General features: G+C 45.2%; 1 long non-coding RNA gene across 1 annotated transcript; it reads left to right on the top strand.

Moving 5' to 3' along the window:
* Positions 1 to 9766: 9766 nt before the first annotated feature.
* LOC309847927 lies at positions 9767 to 16419 on the top strand. Its single transcript, XR_014302725.1, has 5 exons — positions 9767 to 9853; positions 12511 to 12619; positions 13370 to 13489; positions 15572 to 15649; positions 16340 to 16419. It is a non-coding gene; the product is annotated as an uncharacterized lncRNA (long non-coding RNA).
* The last annotated feature ends 783 nt before the right edge of the window (positions 16420 to 17202 follow it).

Here is a 17202-nt window from a genome sequence, read left to right as displayed (position 1 = left end):
TGGGTCTGCTTTTTCAGCATGGAGACATGAACAGACACAGCCTCTCTCTGTTCCAAGTCAATTACGTTCTGTAGAGTCGATAGCACTATTGCAAGCATGATGGAATTTTTCTTTTGCTTCACAAAGTGTTTCCTCAAAGTTTGCCTTTGATTTTGCCTTTCCAAGGCTTCACAGCCTCCCAGCTTCTCCAGAGTTGCTCCTTTGATAAAAGGGTTCAGTCTCTCTGGTTTCCGTTTTGCTGGGTACGTGGGAAGCCTGTGGGGAAGCAGGTCCTGCTGGAAAACAAGCAGTGCATTTCAGCCTGTGTGACCTAAATTTTATGGGAGCTCCAGGCTCCCAGCTTTGCAGTGGGCAGCTGAGTTGCTGTGCAGAAACAGGACCCCAGAAGGAAAGAAACCCTGGAGGAAATCTCCTCCCCATATTCCAGATGGGGTAACTGAGGACCAGAGAGAGGGAGGAGCTGTTCCTGGTGTTCTCCCAATTACGTGTCCTGAGACAAAGGGGGACTGTATTTTTTCCAAGCATTTCCCTTTAGATATTTTTGTGGAACATCATGGTTTTTTGTTTTTGTTTTTTAAATTTGGTTGTTCTTTGTTGTTTTGTTAGTAGCCACAATTTCCTCAGGTATGTCTTGAAAAAGGCAGCTTATAGGGCAGTAGTGAAAAGCATAGCCTCTGCAGCCTGATTACTTGGGTCCAAAGTCTGGCTCCACCAACTTTCTTGCTGTGTGACCCAGGGCAAGTGACTCAACCTCTCTGACTCAGTCTCTGCATCTGTAAAATGAGAGTAACTGTAGATTGTTGTGAAGATTAAATAGGTCAATTTGTGTAAAGTGCCTAGAATCCAGTAAGGCATTATGAATATGCGTGCCACCTTTGTTACCCACAAAGACCATCATCTCTCCTAATACACTCTCCTTTACAATGTATATTGCTCAACTTATTTGGGTGGAAAGCCTCTTCGCATTTGCTAAACAGCTTATATATAGTCCTTTACCAATATCAGTTATAGTCATTTATTCAATCCAACAAATATTCATAGTCCAACTAAGTGCAAGCAGTATTAAGTTCCACTAGTACTGGTACTACTACTAAGCACTACTACTACCAAACAGCACTACTGCTGCTAAACACTACTAGTACCACTAAGCACTACTCTACTAAGCACTACTACTAAGCAGCATTACTACTACTTAGCACTAGTACTACCATGTATAAACACGGACCCAAACACAGTGAATAAAACAGAAAAAGCCCCCACTCTCTTGGTCCTTATATTCTAATTCTCACACGTAAGCAAACTATTCATACCCACATTAGAAAGCTTACCTTATTCACTAAAAAATCTTTTAGGGGGCTTGTATTTCAGCAGTGCTCTGAGAATTTTACAAAGAGTAATCCACTTAATCCTTGTGACAATACGATCACTATCATCTCTGTTTAACAGAGGAAGAAGCTGAGAAGATAGATCACACACTAGGTAACTGAGAGGCATAGCCCATGTAACCTTCTCCCCAGCTCTCCCGGAGGTGAGAGGGATGATAAACCCCATCTGCCCAGAATGAGGGCTGGGCTGGGCTGGGCTGGTAAGAAACAAGGCAGAGAGCTGGGCAGGGCCCAGGGGTGGCAGCCCATAGTCCGGGCTACTGGCAGATCCTGCCATGGTGCTGAATCCCCTCAGACAGTTGCCTTCATTCCTCAAGACCTCAGTCTCCACATCTCTCAATGGGTGGGTTGAACCCATCTAGAATCTGCAAGCTCCTTCCAGTGCTGATATGCCACAGTGAATTGCCTATTCTGGCTTCAGAGCAGCCTCCCCACCCCCACCACCCCTGAACCCACCCACACATTATTGCCTTTGGCATCAGAGTGGCTCAAGGTCATGGCTGGTTTGCCACTATATGGCTTTACCTCTCCAACCATCATGTCTTTACCTGTATAACCACCACATAGAAGAATGGTGCTCATGTAGGTCAAGGGTTTGGCAGAGGACCAGGCTTATTTCCCCCACCACTCAAATGGCAACTCTTGTATTGTCGTCTGAACAACCGGTCTTGGCCTGGCCTGCTCCAGATCTCTGGAGAGAGACCAAAGCCTTGGCCTCATTCTGACAGCGGGGAGAGAGGGAAACAATATTTAAGGCCCTGAACTATCTACTTGACTCCTCACGGGGTCCTTACAAGAAAGCCCAATTACTTATCCCCATTTTAGAGATGGGAAAACTGATGCCCAGAGAAGCAAAGCAACCTGTTCCTTATGGATGAGCCCAGCTCTCTGATTCTACTAGGTTGGAAGTCTTCCAGCTCCTTCTGCAATGGGTCAGATGGTACATTTTTTCAGTGACTAGTTATCTCTATGGTTGTAGTACAGACACAGCCTCCATTGTAGCTGAATGAACCGGCACGGCTGTTTTCCAATGAAGCTTTATATTCACAGCATTGCCCTTCATTGCAGGGAGCTCCTTCCAAGGAGGCACTGTGCTGGGAATTTGGGCTGCATTTTCTGGTTCTATCTTTGCCTGGATTCTTGGGAATCATGTTATTCTTTCCATGTCTGAGAGGGAAAGACAGATGTTCCTCGAAACCTATGCATTGTACAAACTGATGTCTGTCTGAGAACAGGGTCTGGCTTCGTCGCACACACGCCACTGAGACAGAACCAAGGGAAACTTTTGGCCGGCGGGGTGGGGGGGGGGGGTCCTCACACTTTCCTCCAGCTTGGGTTTTTGCATTTTCCTCTGCAAAAGGACCAGATAAGCAAGCATGTGTTTGCAAAGTTCGTGGAACTGAAGAAAAGTGAGGGCATGGCATTTCCTTCTCTCCTGCAGAAAGCGTAATAAATCCCAGTTGCTTTGTTTTGCATCCATTACAAGGTCCGTTCCTGTGCTGGGAGAAAGCCCACAACCTGGAAAGGGGTGAGTGGTAGGGAATTGCTGAGCTGCACCCCTGGAACTGAATCACAGTGCTCGAGAAGCCTCTCTTGCCCAAGAACGAATAGGAAGTGATGGACATCGGTACTTCCTGTGGGCAGCAAGGAGGCTGCTTTCTCCCTGGAAATAAATGTATGCATGCTGTGGGGATGACACGTAACATGGCACCGGCCACCCAGCTCTTTTCTCAAATGTCCCTCAACATAGTGTCACAGGGAATAGACTTCTCCCATAATTCTTACCTTTCTAAGAGTAACATAAAGTCTCAGTCATTAACACAATAGTGTGAATTAGTTAGCCCTTTAAACAGAAAAAGTACTAAACTTTTTTAAGAGAAATATAAGGCTTTGAAACCACTGTGGTTTCTGCCACTTTCTCAACTCTATTGCCATAGGCAAATTGTACTTTCCTTTGCCCGGTATAGAAGCTGAACCAAAGCAAAAATTGTAAGTGGTCTGTGAGCCCCTTGGAGCCCCAAGACATGTTTTATCCCTGTTAAATACTGTTAATTTTTAATTGGGATAATTAATTTTTAATAATTTTAAAATATCAGTAAATCCAACCATTAATTCAAATATGTTTAAATTTAATTATTTTTTATTAACATATAATGTATTATTTGCTTCAGGGGCTCAGGTCTGCGATTCATCAGTCCTACACAATTCATAGCACTCATACCCTCCCCAATGTCCATCATCCAGCCATCCTATCCCTCCCACCCCCTTCCTCTCCTGCAACCCTCTCACTGTTTATTTAAATAATGCATTTACATTTTAAAATCATTCTTAATTTGAGCAATTGGATTTTTGATTTTTAAATGGGATAATTCATCTTTAATAATTTTTAAATGACAATAACCATTTGTTCAAATATATTTAAATGCATTGTTTAATCTTTAACCATTTACTTAAATAATGCATTTACATTTCAAAACATTTTTAACTTGGGACCATTATATTTTTGTTTTTTCATTGGGATCATTAATTTAAGTAGCTGGGATTTGCCCCAGACCCTGGTATTCTCTGATGTCTTTTATCTATGTGTCTCACATTCATTGCACCTGCCTTTGTCATTATTCATTGTCGATACTGGGTTGTAAAGAACGCTCTGGATTTTGCTATTAGGAGAGAAGACTGAAAGGTGAACTCCAAGGGACGGGGTTCTGGTCAGGTAAGGGTTGATGAAGGGGATGAAGGCAGAACCTCAGTCTTCAGCAATAAATGTTTTCTGGGGAGCATGGGCAGTGGTAGACACATGAGGTCTCAGGGGACAGACAGAGTGTCACTTCTCACTGAAATGTTAGTGACTTTGCTTGGATACACACCTCATTGTGTCCTTGTCTGCAAACCCAATTCCCACCCTGTTTATTTGGACAAGTCACTAAACATCTCAGAGGCCCCTGATAAAAAGGGTATCATTGGTAGTCATCTTTGGGTGGGTGTGTGTGGGTGTGTGTGTGTGTGTGTGTTTACTTCCTATACAAGGTAGACAATTCTGCATACACTTTCTACAAAACAAGGTAGAAATTCCTTGCACCATTTTGTAGATGGGAAAATTGAGGCCGATCTGTGCAACACACACGTCTAACCTTGGGGCAGGATTCCCGCCTCATCTCTCTACCTCCAGAGCCCCCCACACCTTCTCCATGTGGCCATGATGCTTTCAGGCTCCACCTGTCAAGGTGGGGTGTTGGTGAAGCTCAGCTGCGGGGGCAGGTGTGAGGACTGATTTAGAGGGACAGCGTAGCCGAGATGAGAACACTATTGCTAGATGTGCCTACAGGGTCACAGGGCCTCCTGGATCACAGCTGATCCCAATTTAGCTGTTTCATCTAGAAGGTTCCAGCTCCTGAAGCAATTCCATTTCCAGTGTCTGGGGAATTCGAGGCGGTAAGGAAGAAGATGCTCAGAGGAATCTACTTCTTTGATTTAGTAAGTCATTATTGAGCTGCTGCTCACAGGCTGTCCACCAGCTGTCCATGGTCCTGACAGGGAGGGGTGACTGGTTCCTGCCACAGTGTTGGTGGTGGGGGGGGGGTTTCCTTCCAACTGGCTAATTCCCTGGGCTTGTTTCTGAACAGCCTCAGGAGCAAAGCAAGATAAGGGAGTGTCCTGATGAGCTGCAGAATCCATCTCTTTCTAGTCAAAAAGACAAAGAGGAAGGAGGGCCCAGGATGTGATGGAAATGGAAGGTCGTGTCTGTCTACCATTCCCAAAAGGAATCACCTCATGGCCATGGGCCAGTTCAGAAGAAGGTGAGCAGGATGAGGCTGGGAAGTTTTGAGGGAGAGAAACAACCACACAGCACTTCTCTCAGCTGTATGTTATTCCAGTTGATCTGAGTGGCTCTGTTCCCACCCCCACGCCCCGCCGCCGCCGCCTTTTTTTAAATGATCACTATTATATTATCATTGTCTTTTTTCTCCCTGTTGAGTTTCATGGTGTGTTATAAGGGGTTTTCCTCTGGAATGGAACAAGACATAGATTCTCTGAACGTTTTCTTCCTGTAAGCTTGCAAACACAATTATCCCCTTTCTGGACAGATTGACTCCTCACAGTGAAGAAGAGAACTGGAGAATCATCCAGGAAATGTAAAAAGGCGGGCTTTCACCCCCACAGATAAAATTTAAGGATTTCTCACTTTTGTATCTTTTTTCTCTTAAGCATTAAAAAAAGCATGCTCAGAACTATGATCTCATTGAAATCCCACACCAGCCCTGGGAGGGGGAAAGGATAGGAATGACCCTTCCCATTTTACAGGCGGGAAGACTGAGGCCCAGAGTGGTTAAGTAAGTTTGTTCAAGATCACAGAGCAACCCCTTCAGAGCTGGGTCTGAACTTGGACCTTCTGTTCCCTCAGCCGGGCCTGACCACTATATCTTTCCTTCAGGTAGCAGGTGGGCATCTGCTCATTTCCTAGGCAGGAGTCTGGCCCATAGATACAGACTGGATACCCAGATGAGAGCAGGAGATGAGGGTCAGGGACTTCCATACTGATGGTAGTCACTGGGCCCTCTTGCCTGGATGGCTTGGCTGGGCAGGGAAAGAGAGACAGAGGAGGAGAGCTTAGAGACCCTTGGACACCTGTCCAGACTGGACCCAGTTCATTCACAGAATCCATCTCTTTCTCTTTCTCTGTCTTGGTCCCTCTGTTCCTGTCCATAGTTTTCTCCCTCTTTCTGTATTTCTGTGGTATGTTGTGCGCTCTCTCTCTCTCTCACAGACACACACACACATACACCTTATCTGACAGTTTTTCTCTTCTTTCCCAAGTGTTATCAGGGAAATAAAGGCACCTCTTACTCTCCAAATAAGTGGAAGCTCTTGATCTGGAAGGTGTTAAATTTTCCACTACCTTGTTCATTTTTAAGGTAAGTTTCACGTCTCTCTTCCCTCCATTTATTACCATAATTGGGGCATTTTCCTGATTCTTTAATTCAGCAGCTTGATTTTAGAAATATTCATTCCATTGTCCCTCCCAGGCCTCATCTCCCACACTTCTCCCCCTTTATTCATTTTGCACCTGGTTCCTATAATATCATCCCTTCATTCAGTGCAAAGCAAAATAGGATGGTCATTTTTTTTTTGAAAGCCTTGTCCTTACAATTGATATCCTTCAGGAAAAAATTCTTAATGATTTGAATTAACTTGGGCCATTTTAAAGCTGTTTCCAACAGGACTGTTGCTCTAGTCAAAAAGACTGTCTGCAAACCCCCTCCTCACCATTCAGGGAAAGAAAAATAATAAATCGAGACAAAATCATTACACAAATCCTGTGTTTCACGGCTTTGTTCCTCAAGTTTCCTATCAAATATTAGCAACTTGCCTCAAGGTGAAAGAGAGGAAAGATGAGATCTTAGCTGGAAGCAGCAGGAGGTCACCAAGCAGATTGCTTTATCGGCTCCTAGATTCAGGGCCCCCCCATCCTACTCAGAGCCACCGATGGGATGCTGCTTAGGAATTAGTCCTGGGTTCAAATCCCAGTGCTGCCACTGTCTAGCTGAGTGAGCGGGCATGTTAATTTCATCTCTCTAAGCTTTGTGTTCTTCTTCCTATCCCCTTGGGGCTGTTGGGAAGGTTTGTAAAGGTAGTGGTCATTGTCCATTACCAGGGACAGTATCAGGCACTGGGGAGTGAGGTACCAGTGCATGTTAAGGACGTCAGACAGGATTCTCCTTCTGCCCTTACTACAGTCCTATAACAGTGGGTGTGACAATGATTCCACTGTACAACTTTAGACCAGAGAGGTGCAGTGATTTGCCCAAGGTCATACCACTCATGTGCAGCATCCAGAACTGACTCTGAGGTCTGTGTTCTGCATCATGCATAGAGATATGTCAGGACTGAGCCCTTCCCCTAGTAGGTACTCAGACAACTTTTGTTCCCACCCTTCTCCCAGAGAGGACACCATGAGGAGGAGGGATCAGCCTCAGGCTGTGGCATAACTCTGTGTTGCTTCTCCAAAGACCTCTGGAATAAGGCTGCTTTAATTAGGAGAATGGTGCTCTGTGGGGCCAAAGTAAAGAGACAATAAAGCAACTCCCAGAGCAGACAAGCACATGGACTCAAGCCAGGCACTTTGTCCTGACGCTGGGGAGATGAATGGCCTATAAAGTGGTGCAGCAACTCTTAGGTTTAGCCTGCGGCTTCTGGAGGGCATTCAACCCACAGTGTTGGAGTCACTGATTGCAGAGGGGGTCAAACCTGCCTCCCAACGTCCAGCCCACTCAGCCGTGATTGCAGAAGCCTCATCTGGTCAGGACTAGAAATCTTCACTCTTGGGTGGGGTGAGGAAACCCACTGCCCTTTGACCTCAGGTACCCAGGAGGAATTCCAAGGGCTTCCATGCCTGCTACGTTGTAACTACTTCTTGTTTCTTAAACTTATTGGCCTCAGGACTGTTTATATTCTTAAAAATGATTGAAGACCCCCCAAAAAGCTTTGTGTATTAGTTGTATTAATCAAAATTAGATTAAAAGTTAAAATCAGAAACTCTTGTAAACATTTATTAAATTACAAATAACAGTAATAAACCCATTACAAATTAATAAATGTAACATATTCTACTGAATAGTAACTGTTTTTGCACAACCAAAAGAAATTCTGAAAGGAGTGGCACTGGTGATTGTGATGGTGATGATGATAGTGGTGGTAATGATGATAGTGATGGTGGTGATGGTGATGGTGATGATGATCATCATGCTGATGGTGATAATCATGGTGACAGTGATGGTGATGATGTGATAGTGATGGTAGTAGTGATGATGATGATGGTGGTGATAACAGTGGTGATTGATCATAATGGTGATGATGATGGTGATGATGGTGATAATGATGGTAACAGTGATGGTAGTAGAGATGATGATGATGGTGGTGATGGTGATGATGATGATGGTGGTGATGGTAATAATGATGGTAACAGTGATGGTAGTAGTGATGATGATGACGGTGGTGATGGTGATGATGATGATGGTGGTGATGGTGATAATGATGTTAACAGTGATGGTAGTAGTGATGATGATGACGGTGGTGATGGTGATGATGGTGGTGATGGGGATGGTGATGATGATGGTGGTGACGATGTTGATGATGGTGGCAATGATGATGATGATGGTTATGATGATGGTAATGATAAATATGTGCACATTCCAGATCCTGTTCTACCATCACATTGAATCTTCACAGTAGCTCCATGAGGTAATTCTATTCTTTTCATTTTACCACTGGGACACAGGTTGAGTAGTTCATCCAAGGGCAGAGCCTGAGTTCAATCCCAGGCAGTCAAACATCCAGAACTGTGTTCTTGGCCATGACAATGTGTTACAGTCCCTGGTACAGATAAATAGTCTCAGGCAAAGAATCATGTCAGCCAAGGTGGTAAATCTCTGGAGTTGTACTTAGCAACTAAAAATACTGAGTGCATGCTAAATAGGCAAGTCTGGGTTTATTCAGTGTTGTGTTTGTTAAATATTTGATCTGGGAGAATTAAATGGCATCTTCTCTCTAGAGAACTGAAGCTGATGAGCCCAGAAATAAAGTTGATGAAAATAGCCCTAATTGTAATCATACTCAAATATGTACAGTTTACAAAACCCATCCATATATGTTAGTTTATTCAATTCTCTATTTAAATGATGCTCACCAGTGCTCCCTCTGCCCTCCACCTTTTGTCCCCACAGCCGCATCCTTGATCAAGACTTCATGATCACTGTTCTATACTTTTGCTACAGCTCCCCAAACCCTTTTCCCCTGTCTATCCACCTGTCCATGCCACTTGAATGCTGCCTCCAGAGACTGCCTTCACTAATAATAATGGCAGTCATATTACCTGAGCACTTATCATGTGCCAGGCACCCCGTTGAATGTCAAGCATGGATTACATCATCTGCTCTTCTCTATAACTCTGGCTTGTATATTTTTATTACCATCTTCCCCATTTTATGGATGAAGACAGCAAAACTTAGAGAAACTGCATAATATACCCAAGAATACACAACTCAGAGACACGGATATGGGATTTGAATGTAGCAGGCTGCTTCCTTAGCTTCCAAACCATTGAACAACCTGATTCCCATCAGCAACGCAGCCTGATCAGTCATTGTTTTCCCTGGACTCCTGTGGATCCTTGCTGCTCATGTGTCACAGACACTTCAACATCGCATCCATATCCTTTAAAATTGGTTCCTGACTCATCTCCTAGACTCTGCTTCCTACCTCATCTTATTCCCATTCACCCCACTCTCCAGCCACACCAAATTCTTCAATTTATGACATCACAGTAACACACTTTGGCATGTGCTGTTCCTCCCCTGAGCACAGTGACTCTCCAATCAAATTCCTACGCAGCCTTGATGACCCAGCCCCACAGTCCTGTCCATCCTAAAGCCATGGGTGGTCTTTTGCTCCCTGCTTTGGTCACTGCTGAGGTACTTCTTTCCTACTTGAATTTAACCTTGTCACATTGTGTTGTTTAAGGCACTGGAGATGAACATAGACTATGGACTCAGAACTTCCAGGTCCACATCCAGCTTCTACTACTACTAACTGTGTATGACCATGCTCAGGTGACTTTGCCTTTTTGACCATTGGCATCCCCACTTACAGAATGGCTCTGATGACAGGATCACCTGCTCTCACAGGGCTATCCTAATGATGCAGGGACTTTCTTGGTTACTAGAGAAGAGAGGAAAGAGGTTGTCCCAGCTCACCTGGTCACTGATCAACCTTCTCCTTCCAGGTGTGGCCTGGATCTAAGGCTGCTGCTGTGTTTGCTTGAAAGATAGAAGGGGCTCAGGTGTCTATAGAGTTTTCTGGCAAGGGCATAGACTGTGTAGGTTTTATCTGAAAGGAGACATAAGCCCCAAAGACAGGGTCAAAGGGCCATAAGACACAAGTTTCTCAGGGACCTGGCAGGTCCCTCAGTTTCAGGACAAAGGTCTAATATCATAGAGCATGTGCAGGGGCTGGGATGTGATCTTCTCCAGCCAGTCCATGCCCCACCTGGGAGTCTGTGGAGAGGTCACAAGACAACTGTGAAACTCACTGACACAGCACCTAGGACAGAACAAGTGCTTTATAAATGTTACCTATTTTTAATCCCAGGAACAGTACAGACCTGTTCTTTATCTTCTGCTTGAGGCATCTCCCCATGGTCTTGCTGGGTTGAGAACTGGGGTCATCTCCCTACCCACAAAAAGAACAGTTTGCTGAGGCAAAGGGTCCTCCTGCACATTTGAAATGACTGATGAGAAACGGGTGTGCACACATGCACACCTGAACCCCATCTAGTGAACACCACTCTGCTGCATGCACACACTCACATACACACATGCACATACAGGCACACATCCTGGGGGCAGCTGGTTCTTCCTCCATCTTCTTCAGAGCTGCATCTCCTCCATCCTGTCTGCCTCGCCTCTCTGTTCTAACTCATACCAGTTGCCTCAGAAAAATTTTGCATCCTTTCCACACCCACCACTACATTTCTAGCTGACAGTTTCCTTTCCATCCATTTCTGAGCCACCCACTGTCCCACCCCAGTGCCAGGGACTTTCAGAAGCCCCAGTCTTCTTTAATGGAGGGGAGATGTTCCTGCCTACAGCCAGGTAGAGGTTGCTACCACCGAGTAGCACCACCATCTCTGACTGGCATGCTGTTCTTGGTTGGGTTGAGAGCAAAAGCTTAGCTGTGTTCTCTGCTGAGGGCTGAAGACCCATGTCACCTGGGGCTCTGGACCTTGCACATGTGGGCTCCTTTGCCTAGAGCTGTCATTCCTCCACCTCCTCATCCCTTTTCTAACTCCTCCTCCAACTTCAAGACTCTTCCTAGACATTTGCACCTCCAGGAAGCCTTCTCTGATCCCCCGACTGAATTAGGTGTCTCCTCTGGACTCTGCTTCCCCCAATAGAGCACTCAATATGCCAAATCATGATTGCCCCATTATTTCCATGACCTGGCACATAGGAGCCCCTCAACCTGTTGTTATTTAGATGAATGGTGAAAAGATTGCTCTCTGCCCCCAGTGAAATATGATTGTGTCATTCTGGATGATTTTCCAGAAAGCCTCCCCAACCTACTCCTTATCTCAGGAACAGCCACACCAGGCTGCTATCCAGCTTGGAGTTTTCCAGGTCACAATATACGGGTCCGCACTACAGTGATGGCGGAAGTATCTGAGAATCGAGTTACACTTTCTCTACCCAACATGATCCCAAGCTGCCCTAGTAATCTCAGCTCCTGTAGGCTGAGCCTGAGCTCACATAGCCGAGAGCTGTCTGCTGACTCCATGAGTGAATTCTCAGTGGGCTTAGGCAGGGACAGGGTGAGGGTCCAGTGGGGGTCTGTGAGTTGTTACTCTTCTCTCTTTCCAGATATCGAAGTGTTTTCCTCCTAACATGGAATGGGCTGCTGGGTCCTTCCCTCCCCTGGACAGATTGTAATCAGAGAAAGGGGACCCACGGGTTCTTTCTTCTAGGGCCATGAGGAGGCTGGCCTATTATGGTTTGCCTCTTATAAACTCCTTCGGGGCACCTGCCATCAAAGACCATGGGAGTTTGTGTCCTAGGGGGATAATGTTCTGTTGCACAAACATACATGGTTTCTGCCCATCGTTATCCAAACATTGCCTTTTGTAGGGAACTTTGATGAGAGTTTTTTTTTTTTTTTATCCCAACATCCATGAAAGAGCTTGGATGAAAGAGCAGCTTGTATTCTCCAGATAGATATATGTGTGTGTGCCCATAGAACAAAAATACAGGTGTTCCCATGAGCTCTTCTTATACTGTGACTGACACTCCTTGCACTTCAAAGGGGGTCTATGTCCACTCCTTTGAACCTTAGCAGGGGCAGGTGGTTGCTTCAGTCAGTAGAGGGAAGTGGAAGACATGCAAAGGGACCTCCAGGATGAAATCATGAAAAGAATTCCAAGGATCTCTCCCTGAGCTCTCTGCTCTTTCCCTCTCCTCTTTGCTGCTGCTGCTCCTCCTCCTCCTCTTCCTTAGTCTTCTTCTTCTTCTCCTTCTTCTCCCTGTTCTTGTTCCTCACTTCTCTCTCTCCCTCCATCTCTCTTCACTGTGGAATCCAGCCATCGTGCTCTGAGGAAGCCCAAACCAGCCAATGCTGAGAGACCACATAGAGAGAAACCATGCAGACAAGAGCAGAAGCTGCAACCTATCATCTGCATCAACAGATTGGTGAGTAATGAATGAATGAGACTGCAGATGGGTGCAGCCCCAGCCTTCAAGTCCAGCTGAGCCCCCAGGCACCATAAAGCAAAGAGAAGCAAGTCCTGCTGTGCCCTGGTCTGAATTCCCAGTCCCCCAGAATCCATGAGTTTACACACCATTGCTTTACATCGCTGAGTTCTGGGAGAATTTGCTTTGCAGCCACAACAACTCGAACAAGTCTGGAACAAAAATATGTGGAGGCTCAAAGAAATTGCAGGTGGACAGGATTTGGTCTTGGAGGCCATCGACCTCGCGTTTCTTTCTAAGCAAAGGCTTTAAAATCAGAACACATCAACAACACGGGAATATCAAAAGTGACCACCTGGAAGGATTATGACTAATCATCCCATCCTGTAGATGAGGAAACAGAGCTCAAAGGGACTTGCCCATGAAATGATCAAGCAGAAACTCACATCCAAGTCCATAAAACAGTTGGCAAATGATCCTTGTAATGTAAGGATTTATCAGGTACCTCTCATGTATCAGGAGCTTCATCTACATTGCTACAGACTCCTTCGATGTAGCCATCATGGTTCCCATTTCACAGATAATTAAGTTAAGGTTCAAGGAAAGGGGAAGTGACTTGTCTGTGGTCAGATAGACAGGAAGTGTTGGCCCTGAGTCCAGAACCCAGATCTGCACCCCTACCCTCAGTGGCTTCTCAGAATTTGTGCTGCTTGTTCCCTTACTGTCACTTCCTGCTTTCCCTTATCCCAGGAGCACAAGTGATGTATTCAGTGCTGCATGCCCGTGGTTAAGACCGTCAACTGATAGAGAGTGTGGCTACTGCCTTCCAAGTTAGCTTTCATCCACTCCTTACAACCTGTGCGATTCTAGGTAAGATGTCACCTCACCTCCTTGAGCCTCAACTTTCTTGTCAGCAAAATGGGATTAAAATGCCTTCTTGCTCTAAATAGCAAATGAAACAAGGCATATGAGGGGTCTGGAAAGGCTCTCCAATTAAACAGTAGGTACCCCCTCTAGGGCGGGATTCTTCTCCTAATTCTCCTTCCCCCAACTTTTTTTTTTTTTTTTTTTTTTTTTTTTAAGTAAGCTCCACACTGGGTGTGGCTTGAACTCCTGGCCCTGAGATCAAGACATGAGCTGAGGTCAAGAGTTGGGACACCCAATGACTGAGTCACCTGTGGGCCTCCTAATTCCCTTTCAAAACACCCCCTTCCAAAAGGATTTTCAAGCACTGACAGCTGATAATAATTGAGAGCTTACTGTGTGGTTTTATATAGGCATGTTTTATATAAATTGCATGTAATCCTCAAACATCACCATGAGGTCGAGATACCATCAATATCTTTACAGATGAAAAAACAGAGGCACAGAGAAGAAAAGTTTTTGTGTTCATGCCCTAGGGCTGCTGTAACCAAGTACTGTAAATTGGGTAGCTCAGGACAACAGAAATACTGTCTGACAGTTCTGGAGGCTAAAACTCTGAGATCAAGATGCCTGGCTCGATCTTCCAGGGTTCCTTCCAGGGGCAGTGAAGAACCTGTTCTGTGGCTCTTCCTTAGTTTATGGGATTGATGGCAATTTTTGGCAATCTTTTACTTGTAGAAGCAGCACTCTGATTAGTGTTCATCTGCCTATGGCATTCTGCCTGTGTGTGTGTCTGTTCCAAGTTTCCTCTTTTGATAAAGACACCAGTCACATTGAATTAGGAGTCCATCCTACTCCAGCATGACCTCATCTTAATTAATTACCTCTGCAATGACCCTATTCCTAAATCAAGCCACATTCTGAGATATGGAGAGTTAGGACTACAACATATGAATTTTGGAGGGTGGGGAGGAGACATTTAGTCCTTAGCAGTTGTCTTAGCCAAGATCTCACAGCTAATAAATAGTGGAACCACACTTCAAGTACAGTCAGGCTGGCTCCACCATCTGTGTTCTTGACCATGCTGCTGATGTGAATGGCCCATCTGAATGTCCCATAGACAGTTGAAGCAAAAAGTTCCCTGGAAGAAGACATCACTTGAAAGCCGCATTGTGCTGCCTTGAAAGCTCTCTGGCTCCCGAAGACCAGCCCCCGTCCTGGTGGTGACTCAGAGGCAGCCTAGGAACACCGGGGGTGGCTTCTCCAACAACGCCACCCAAGCACGAGAACAGTTCGTTTGCTAAAGTAATTAAAAACATAATCTGCGCTATTAAATTCCTCCTCTATTTTTCTGCTGTTCACGTTCCCCAGTGTGCCGAGTTAGATGTCTTCCCTAATCATTGCTGACATGTCAGCTCTACCCCCACCTTCCTCCTGAACTGCCATCCTTAGAGATGATGGGGGCTCTAGACAGTTTGTTTTAATGTCAGGATCTACATCTCTCATAATTATATACACACACCCCATTTGCTGGGAATTTACCGCTCAAATAAGAAAGCCAGTTTGACAGCTCTGACACCCCAGCCCTCGCATCAGCTGTAGACAGGGGTGCATGCTAAGGGCACGGGTGCCACTCTCCTTGTGCTGGGAGTTCACTCTGAGCTGGCTTTTAGTGGCATCAACTGACAGTCTCTGCTGTGTTGCAACTGCAGGAGTCAGTCTTCAACAGCCCAGGCCATACAAGGGAAGATCACCCAACCCACCCACACCATCTCTCCCACAACACATTCTCTACTGGAGAAGAAAAAATGACATACACACTGAGGAACAGTTGGTTGGGTGTCTGATTCTTGATTTTGACTCAGGTCATGATCTCAGGGTCATGGGTTCTAGTCCTGAATCAGACTTCAAGCTCAGTGGTGAGTCTGCTTGATGATTCTTCTCCCTCTCCCCTGACCTTTCCCCTGCTCTCTCTCTCTCTCTCTCTCTCAAACAAATGAATAAATATTTTTAAAAATGAAATGTGCATATAACAGAAGGTACTCTGGTTCTCTGTTGGTTGGAAGCATTTTTTTTATTTCTTTTCAGTGTACCAGAATTCATTGTTTATGTACCACACCCAGTTCTCCATGCAGTACGTGCCCTCCATAATATGGAAAGTGCCTGGTAAGTGACTATTATTGTCAGCTTTATCATTTTGTCACCATCATCATCATCACCATGGCATGATCCTATGGGCTGAGAACATTCTGGGAAGAACTTGCTGGCAGCCAAGATGGTGAGATCCAAGAAGGCCACTGTGGGAGTATATGACTTTGTGTCTCCTGCTATATTCTCTGCTGTGGTCCCTGTGCAAAGGAGGAGGGAAGAGGGTGCAGGAAGACCTGTCCAGACTTTCTGAGCTAATGAGGGAGAGCAGATGGGGCTAGGAACTCCAAGGATGATTGTAATCAGAGTGTCGGGCTGTAGGAGAGCAACATCAGGGCTCCCTACAAGTGCTGTGGCATCTGGCAGAGTCAAATTTGGATCTTGGCCCTGCCTCTTCCTGGCTGTGGGACCTAAGCCACTGGCCTGTGTTCCTTAGTTTCCTCTACAAAATGGGAATGATACCAATAGTATCTAACCCCCTAGGGTTGCTTTTGAAAATTAAATAAGATTCTTAGGGTAAGTACTTAAGCAGAGTGTCTAGCACATAGTCAGCACTCAAGAACTGAATTCTGTTATTAGTCCCCATCCCCACTCCCCCCCCCATAGAAAACTCCTGGCCTCCAAATCCCAGACACAGTAGGAAGGCTAGAGCTTTGTGCCTGCAGATCTATTTTAATTTATTTGGTTCTGCCTGTACCTCCTCCTCAGGGTACCTGCTTCTTTGGATGAAGATTTGAATTGTTACCTCCCAGAGCCAATAATACATCTCACCTCTCTGCAGACAAAGGTAAATATAATTAAAAAGTGATTATAATCTGGGACTACATTCATAAGCTTTGCTAGACCTAATTATACAGCAAGTGCAATTCTCTGGGCATTGAATCCTTTCTGGATGGGATTTACTGACACCGTCTGTTGTGTGCTGGTGAGCAGGTGAGATCTGTGCCATGGGTGGTGGTGTCAGTGCCGCAAGAGGGGCACTGACCCAGGTTGAGCCATGTCCAGACTTCGACGATGGCCCTGGTCCTGAGTTTGTTCATCCAAGGAGTGTTTATTCACATCTTCCATCGATCAGGTCCTGCTCTCAGGTCTTATTAGGGGCAAGGGACTTCTCAGTAAAAACATAGTGATAAATTTGTCAAAGAGTATTGGTTCACCATGAGGATATAAAGATGGCAAATAAGCACATGAAATGTTGCTCCACATCATTAGCTATCAGGGAAATGTAAATTAAAACCACAATGAGATATAACTACACACCTACCAGAACAACTAAAATTAAAAAATGGTGATATCACCAAGCGCTGGCAAAGATACAGAGAAATCAGATCATTCATACGTTGCTGGTGGGAATAAAAAATGGGACAGCCGCTCCGGAAAAGAGTTTTGCTGTTCCTTATAAAACTAAGTAGGCAAATGTCATAAGATCTGGCAAATTGCACTCTTGGGGATTTGTCCCAGAGAAATGAAAATTTATGCCCACTGAAAAATCTGTACATGAATGTTTATAGCAGTTTCATTTGCAAGAACCCCAAGTGGAAACAATCCAGATGTCTCTCTGTGGGTGAATG

Source organism: Mustela nivalis, assembly GCF_964662115.1.
Source record: "Mustela nivalis genome assembly, chromosome: 14".
NCBI lineage: Eukaryota > Metazoa > Chordata > Mammalia > Carnivora > Mustelidae > Mustela > Mustela nivalis.
Note: the sequence above shows the minus strand (reverse complement) of the source record. Positions and strands in the feature narration are given on the sequence as shown.